Consider the following 7,729-nt stretch of genomic DNA (forward strand, 5'->3'; position numbering starts at 1 on the left):
CATGTGTATTTACATTATATAGTTTTAATAAATCGTTTATTATTATCTAAGACATATCATTTTCTACAAGGAAATCGATAATAATGTCAAACACTAATCAAAGAACGTAAAAGAAGATAAGAAAAATTTGCCAACTTCATTATCAATTTCTTAAAAGTTGTTGTAAGTAATATCTATATACGACGCTTTTGGCTCAAACTGTTTTATACAACAATTTAATATTATATCAGCAATCTACATAAAAAAAGAGAATGCTATACATATTTTGTTATTGTAATTTTTTGACGATCATCAGTTTCATATAACAATCAGTTCCGTATGACATCAGTCGTGACGATCTCTTCTACTATGAAAAAAAAGATGTTCCCAATTTAAAAATAGAAGGCTAAATACAAAAATCGTTATAAATTCGTAGAACAAATAACGTAGACAGAAAAGTATAAGAATATACAAGAAAATTCTAGAAATAAAACTGTACGATGATTTCAATACAGCGAGATATGCGAGCATGTGCTATTTTTATTACTCCACTCCAACAATATTCTTTGAATTATCGATAATGCGAAAAAAATATCATGTTATCGCGAGAATGATATCGCATGTGCGACATAAAGTTGGAAAAAAAGTGGAATGGCTTAGATGAGACAATCGGATCTCGTGTGGGAGGACAGGTAGAAGGGTCTGCGCTGGAATCGATGTTATCGAAAAGAGAACAGCTAAGGAGCGAGTACATATGTACGCGAACGATACTGGCACATAGATACCCGCTTGGCAGGCACCTAATACGAACCGGGGCCGAAGGGCTCGCTGCAAACTTGGATTTATGCTCACGCTGCAGCACATAAAGTTCCATGTCCCTGCGTAAGCCTGTGTGCAATGGCAAATTTCTCACCGCCCCTGCAATATTCTCGCCGACAGGTTAACGCCGAATATATTTTCGCGGGTGGTGCTTCGCGTTTCGTTCACCAACTGGGTATGCGGCAATTGAATTGGTCATTCTGAAGACGTTACGATAAAAGAACGCGCGAGAGTTATATACAATATATTACTTATAGTATTATACATGTGATGCTTTACAAAAAGATGATTCGTTCTTTTGTAGGAGATGGATAAAGAGTTACGAACATCTTAATTAGGAGCGCAAATCATAATGTAATTTGTCCTCGGTTTATCTTAAAGTTAAAGAGAGACGCTATATTAATGCGTTATTTTCATTCTGTCTTCATCGTACATCAGTAAAATAAAGATAGAATGATAAAGATAAATACTACTAATAGTGCTTTCTGCGAACGCACCTTTAATGATTATTGTAATCAATTATTATAGAACCGTATAAAATTAAATTAAAATCATTAAAAGCATACATCACTAATTTACATACGTTTCTAATTATTTTAATTGTATCTATTTTTTCAATTTTTTTTCCTTAATTCCCATCTGAATTCAACTTACTTTTCTCGGAAGAATAATTATGATATATTCATTAAAAAAGCCAATGAATGTAATCCAATGGATATAAGACAAAAATCTTATAAAATTTATGGATGCAAAAATAGAATCATAAGATTTTTATCCCTTTTCGACATTTTTAATACTGGTTATCTTATACGACGTATAAATTGCATTCTCATATCATCGCTCGGTCATGACTAATATGAGATCCATCCAGATATTTTCGGATTCAAAACGGGTAATTATATGTATGAAGGGGGGTATGGGAGGGAGGGATATTCTATATGGATACAAAAATAAATAGAATAATTGCAATTTATTTTTAAAAAATAATATAATTATTCTCATATTTTTACATTTTGGCAAAATAATCACAATAATAGCAAGACTGTCTACCAAAAGCAAGACGTATCCCATCTGTAACTCTTAACCATAACGACAATGTAGCAGTACTAACCATATTAGTACCGCTATATTGTCGTTGAATAGATATTATAGATAAAAAAAAATCTGTGCAACGATAACATAACTATATCTATTATTAAGAATTATAGAATCGAATTGATGACATTAATAATGATACTTGTTACATTGCCTCTTTTTTATTTTTTTTTTGCGGAGAGGAGGGGGACTTACACTATTTGAGTTTAGCACATCCGCAAACTCGAATTCAGGAGGGAAATATATTATGAGAGGGAAAGGGGTATTCCGCTAAGAACAGAACTCCATAAGAGGTGTGACTGAAGAGGGCTGAAAATATGTCTAACGGCATTGTGAGGTCTCCTCTCAAAGATTTGAGATAGGATTTTTAACAGGTAGGCGGTGTATACATATCGAATCCCATATTACCACAGGATACGAGCTCCGGAATGCCTATGAAGATTTTCTCTCTTTACGTGAAAAAAGCAAAAAAAAAGGTAAAGCACATGCTATGACTGAACGAGTGTGACAGTGCGACAGTATCAGAATGCAACTGAAGTGTCATTACATAAGGAAACCAATATTAAAAAAGAGATAAAAATTCTATAAGTCATTTTTTGTGTCTATGAATTTTCTAAGACTTTGCTTACAGTGAATCAAAAAGATTTTTAAAAATTTGTTCGAAATTAGCAGCGCTTAAAGTTAAACAAGATAAAGTAAATTAAGAAAATATGAAAATATGAAACTGTCTTCATATCAAACGGTTAGTTGCCTTATTGTACTTTGCTTAACAAGGAACGCCGAGAATCCAATTATGTGATAGCAGGTGGTATAGGTGTCGCCGATGTGATTATCACCGCAGCTCGTTAACCTCTCATCAAGATGCGAAAACAGACTTGCCCCTCTCCCCCCCCTCTCTCTCTCTCTCTCTCTCTCTCTCGCTCGCTCGCTCACTAAAGCGCACTTTGAATCTGTACTACATCCTCATGCTCGTCATTTTCACAAAAGGAAGGCAACTCTGTCATTCTCTCCTTAAAAAATTGGTCGCGATTTCTTTTCACGGTCCAAGGCGTCCTGTAGCCGTTCTCTCTCTGGAGAACGAGAGCCCGCTATAACCATTCACAACAGGCGGGAGCAGTCTGCATCCGACAAAAATTCCACCATCGGACGTAGATCACACCCTCCTCCTCGCCGCCCATTCCTCTTGCGACAGTCGGGAAGACGTTTTACGAGCAGCGATTTATCGAACCAGCCAGTCCGCCGTTCTCTTGCGTTCGTTGCGAATAGTCCATAAATTTCCGCGATGTACCGCAAGGAAAGAACCAAAAAGGGAGGAAACGTCCGGGAACGCGAAAGGGTAGAGGTGACATAAAGGAAGACTGAATAGGCATCCTTTTGGAAAACACGCGACCTCGCTATCACAATTGCATTCGAAGTACATTCCTCAGCTGTCATTCGCACTACACATCCCTGTACGTGTACGCGCGCGCAAAGATGCACACGAGTGAAAGCACGACTGCACAAAGAAACCTTAGACGTATCCCGATTTCAGTGTCGTACCTTCATATATCTTTGACTCTTGAGAACTGATGGAACCTTAAAACGCACACGCGCACGCGCATACGACATATTTCTTCATGCTTGTTTCAGAATTTAAGGTCAATTTTCGATTCTGTTTAAATTATTATTAGAAATATTTTATTATTATCGAAATGTAAAAATTATCAAAATCATATGATTTTAATTTAAAGTAGACATATATAATACTAATTTATTCTATAACTAATTTCCCATTTTTACCATCAACACTTTGAATGTTGATCCCTTTGGAAATAAATAAAAATACGCGCGCAAGGTCACGAGATGCTTGTAGTAATACCAGATATATGCTCAATACTGTTTTGAAACTGAATTACACGTTAAGCTGCATTCGCTTTAAACACTCACTTACTATAAGCTTCATTCTACCTTTTTGCTATTCATTAAGTACATGCGAAGAAAGATATAATAAAGTTTAGTGCATGAATTTCCAAAGCAAACGCACCTATAGATAATAAAAAAACTCCGATATTGCTCGTCTTATATTGTGGTACTGAAAAAATTAAAGATGTATTGATTACTGAGCATATGTTATTTCAGTTTCTGTTAATTCATCTTGTAACGAAGCTTTTTTCCTGATAAAATGAACGCTGATGAATCTCAGGTTATATAGCTATAATTCACACAATAATTCTTGAATTGAATTAACCGTTAATTCCCTTTGGAAGAATTGCCAAAATTCATAGTGCTGCTTGAAGAAATGTTATAAAATGCTTGAATGTAATGTTATCACACAATGCAGGCAAAACTTAATATATTTATCAATAAAAGTATAATTTATTATTAAACTAGGGAATGGAAAGTTACTTTTTAAAAGTAATTAATTATCGTTACTAATTATCAATTCTCAAAAATAACTCGTTACTTAAAAAGTAATGATTTATTACTTTTCTTTTTTAATGCTGCTAAATAAGATCAGTTTAAAAATATTTGCAATTTGGATGATCTTCTATGGCATAAATATCAGTTTGCCCGCAAAGAGATAAAAAATACGTACATACAATGCTGTTTATTGTACGTTTTCTGTCTATAAGATGATCTATAAGATGATAGTAAGAATAAGCGAATCCTTTATGAAGTTTTTTGAACTTGTCTTATCTGATAATTTGTATGACAAAATTTAATCGGATTTATGCCAATTTTACTCATATATTAAAAAATAAGATAAATAATAAAAGTTTATATATATTATACACAAACTAACGAGCCATTTGCTTTATATGTTTTGGTTGCAGGCGTATCTGAAAACAATGAATGCAGTACGAACGAAATGTATGGAATACAAACTACAAGAGCAATATATACATAAAGAAACAACGAACACGGCAAATATACCAATATAAAACGCTCAAATATAATGCATCGAGTGGAACGCACACGTTATAACTCGCTATTTAAAAAATAAGCAAGATAGAAAATGGTGCACCGATGGCAAATAACTATCAGTTTCGTAATGGATGGCTATAGGATTCGGATAAAAATGCATGGAACGTGATATATAAATAAATGTTTTACAAACCGAGAGATTCTGTTATTATAAGAAATTTTTAATCGTAATGTAGTATTCAATATTATTGCTTTATTTATTATCAAACTTTCTCATCTTTTAGAACGCTCTCATTTATCAATTTCATCCCAGAAAATATTTACATATACGAAACCGAAGTTTCGAACTGAAAAACATGAAGCCAAATAGTCTTATACAATTGTATTTAACAATTGTATTTTCTTTTGTAATTATCTATAATCTGCGTGCAAAATTACTCATTTTTCTTTGAAAGTAATTTAATGAAAACAAATAAAAAGTAGTAACAAAAAGAATAATACCAACGTTCGACTGTGACAAAGTTCGATTAAAATGGAAGCAGCATTACGCGGTGCAATTTCGTCGGCAAAAATTGTCGCGGCGGTGCATCGCCATTCGTGCATCGCTTCAGAAACGAGAAGGTCCTCTTCCGATATTGAGAAGGATATCGTGTATCTGCCCAAGATCCGGTATCTGGGAGCACTTTATCATCCGAGTAACTGTAGCGAGCGAGCAAACTCGTGCGAATAACGCGACCCTTCGAGAAAATGCAGCTCCGTGAACGAGTGAGCGAGTCAGTGAAACGGGCGACACGCGTCAAACAAAGATAGAAGTAGCAGCCGCAGTACTTCCGTTTTCTGAATCGTTCCGTTTTATTTCGCTCTTCGAATACCCCATACTCCTCCTCCGTGCCTGCTATAAAACTCCAGACTCCCTTTTCCTCATCGACGGAACAAAAGTTGATTTTAACACTTATTCGAGTAGTATATATCTTCGGCACACAAGTATACAAGGTGTTTCAAAAGCGGAACGAATATAAGATTGATTTGATTTCGATCGGGATTAGAAGTCGTATATTTCAAATGTTAAAATGTATGACTAGACATAGCGGTTACTGTCAAATCTGGAGAGCGCCAAGAATTGTTTAATCATCGTAAATTCATCGCTGCGTGATATCAGTATTTATAGGTATTAAGATTTGTGCAAATACCGCAGAATCAAATAATTGCACACTTGTGTGTACACAATATATCTATCATGCAGTTGAAAAACTTTACGGAAATTAAAAGATCAATTACAGGTTGTAGTTTGCAGTATTAATACAATAAACAGCATTTAAATTACAGATTTAATTTTTAATTTTTATCTATTTATTCATTTACTTAATTACTAACAACTTCATTATTTTAATAAATTGAATTAATTAATTATTTAACAATATTTTTAAAATTTGTTTTGTATCGTAAAATTTTTGGGCATGATATCATACTTATTATCAGTAAATTAAAAGGTATCGTATTGTATAGATATTTTTGTTGGATCGACGATGGAACTATTGGGGTTCTCTTTCATGTTCGAGTTTTTGATTTCACGAAACTAGACCAGATTTTTATGGCATTCGTCCCGCGCCAATAATGAATCTAGACTCGTCCTGGTTTTTTCCAACATAAAGAATCATCCGAGTTAATTAAAATGCCCGGTGCCACAAGGCAACGGCGGTGGTAATTTACGGAAACTAGATGACCATGAAAAAGGCCATTCTGAATCACAGCGTTTTATACCAACGGTAATTTATTTCGCCACACATTTCCGAATTATATAGCAAACTAACAAACAATGACGACAAAAGAGTTGAAAAGAGTTCGGACAGATCGGAACGCTACGTCGCATCGCGTCGCGTCGACGTCGCTGCAAATGGCAAACTAGCGCGATAGTTGTCTGTGAGATTGCGATGGAATCAAGACCGCGTTATTATTGACTCGGAAACGCTTCTTCCTTTTAGATTCGTTAGACGTAGCGAAGAACTTTCAAGGTTTGGGTGGCGAAAAGGGAGATGCAGATGCTACTGAAGAAGAACTAGTGAAAAGAGAGAAGGCCAGTGAAGAAAAGAACGAATACTGCAGAAAGCAAGTAAAATGCAGAGATTGAGACAGCGGAAGCGGAAACCATTAATGGCGATGCGGTAGGCGCGAGTGGAGTGGATGGCGCACAGGTAGAAGAGCTTACTACAGGCAGGAGAGACGTAAATGGAGGATAAAAGTGCGGGGGAGAGAAGGGGGAAAAAGAGAAATAAAAAGTCACGCGAAAAAGAGAGCGTGAGTGCGATGCGGACTGTAAAACGTTCCGTAGGAGGGAAAGAGAGGAAAAGAGAAGAAAATGAGAGGAGGAGGAGAAAGAGAAGGGGAGAAGGATTGTGTGGCGTGCTATTGTGAATTCGTAACAGAGCTTCTCTCCTCTCCTCTCCTCTTCGCCGTCCCTTCCTGCATTACGTTCGCATCTCTTCTCGGCTCTCGCCGGTCGGGGCCGGGCCCTTTGGAGTGACGAGCGCATTACCGGTAAAGCCCAGTCGACGTGATCGGGTCAAGCGCATTTACTCCATTTTAAACTCTATTCTCATTAGAACGCCTCCGAAGTAGGAAACCGAGTGCGACTTTCGTGTAGCCGACGCTATCAACTAGGTATATACTCGCGACGTGACTTCGCCGTCGATCAAACGCCTAGAATACATACACGCGCGAATCTATATCTGTCCTACTTCCGCGGCAACATGCCGATAGCCTAGACAATAGCCGTTCACCGTCGTGCAATTATTTACCCTGAGAACAGGTATACCTAGTCGGTATATACGCACAATGCCATTGTCTCTCGTCTATACGTACATAAACTCAACTACACACACACACACACACACACACACACACACACACACACACACACACACACACACACACA

This window comes from Atta colombica, unplaced genomic scaffold (assembly GCF_001594045.1).
Source record: "Atta colombica isolate Treedump-2 unplaced genomic scaffold, Acol1.0 scaffold7, whole genome shotgun sequence".
Taxonomy (NCBI): domain Eukaryota; kingdom Metazoa; phylum Arthropoda; class Insecta; order Hymenoptera; family Formicidae; genus Atta; species Atta colombica.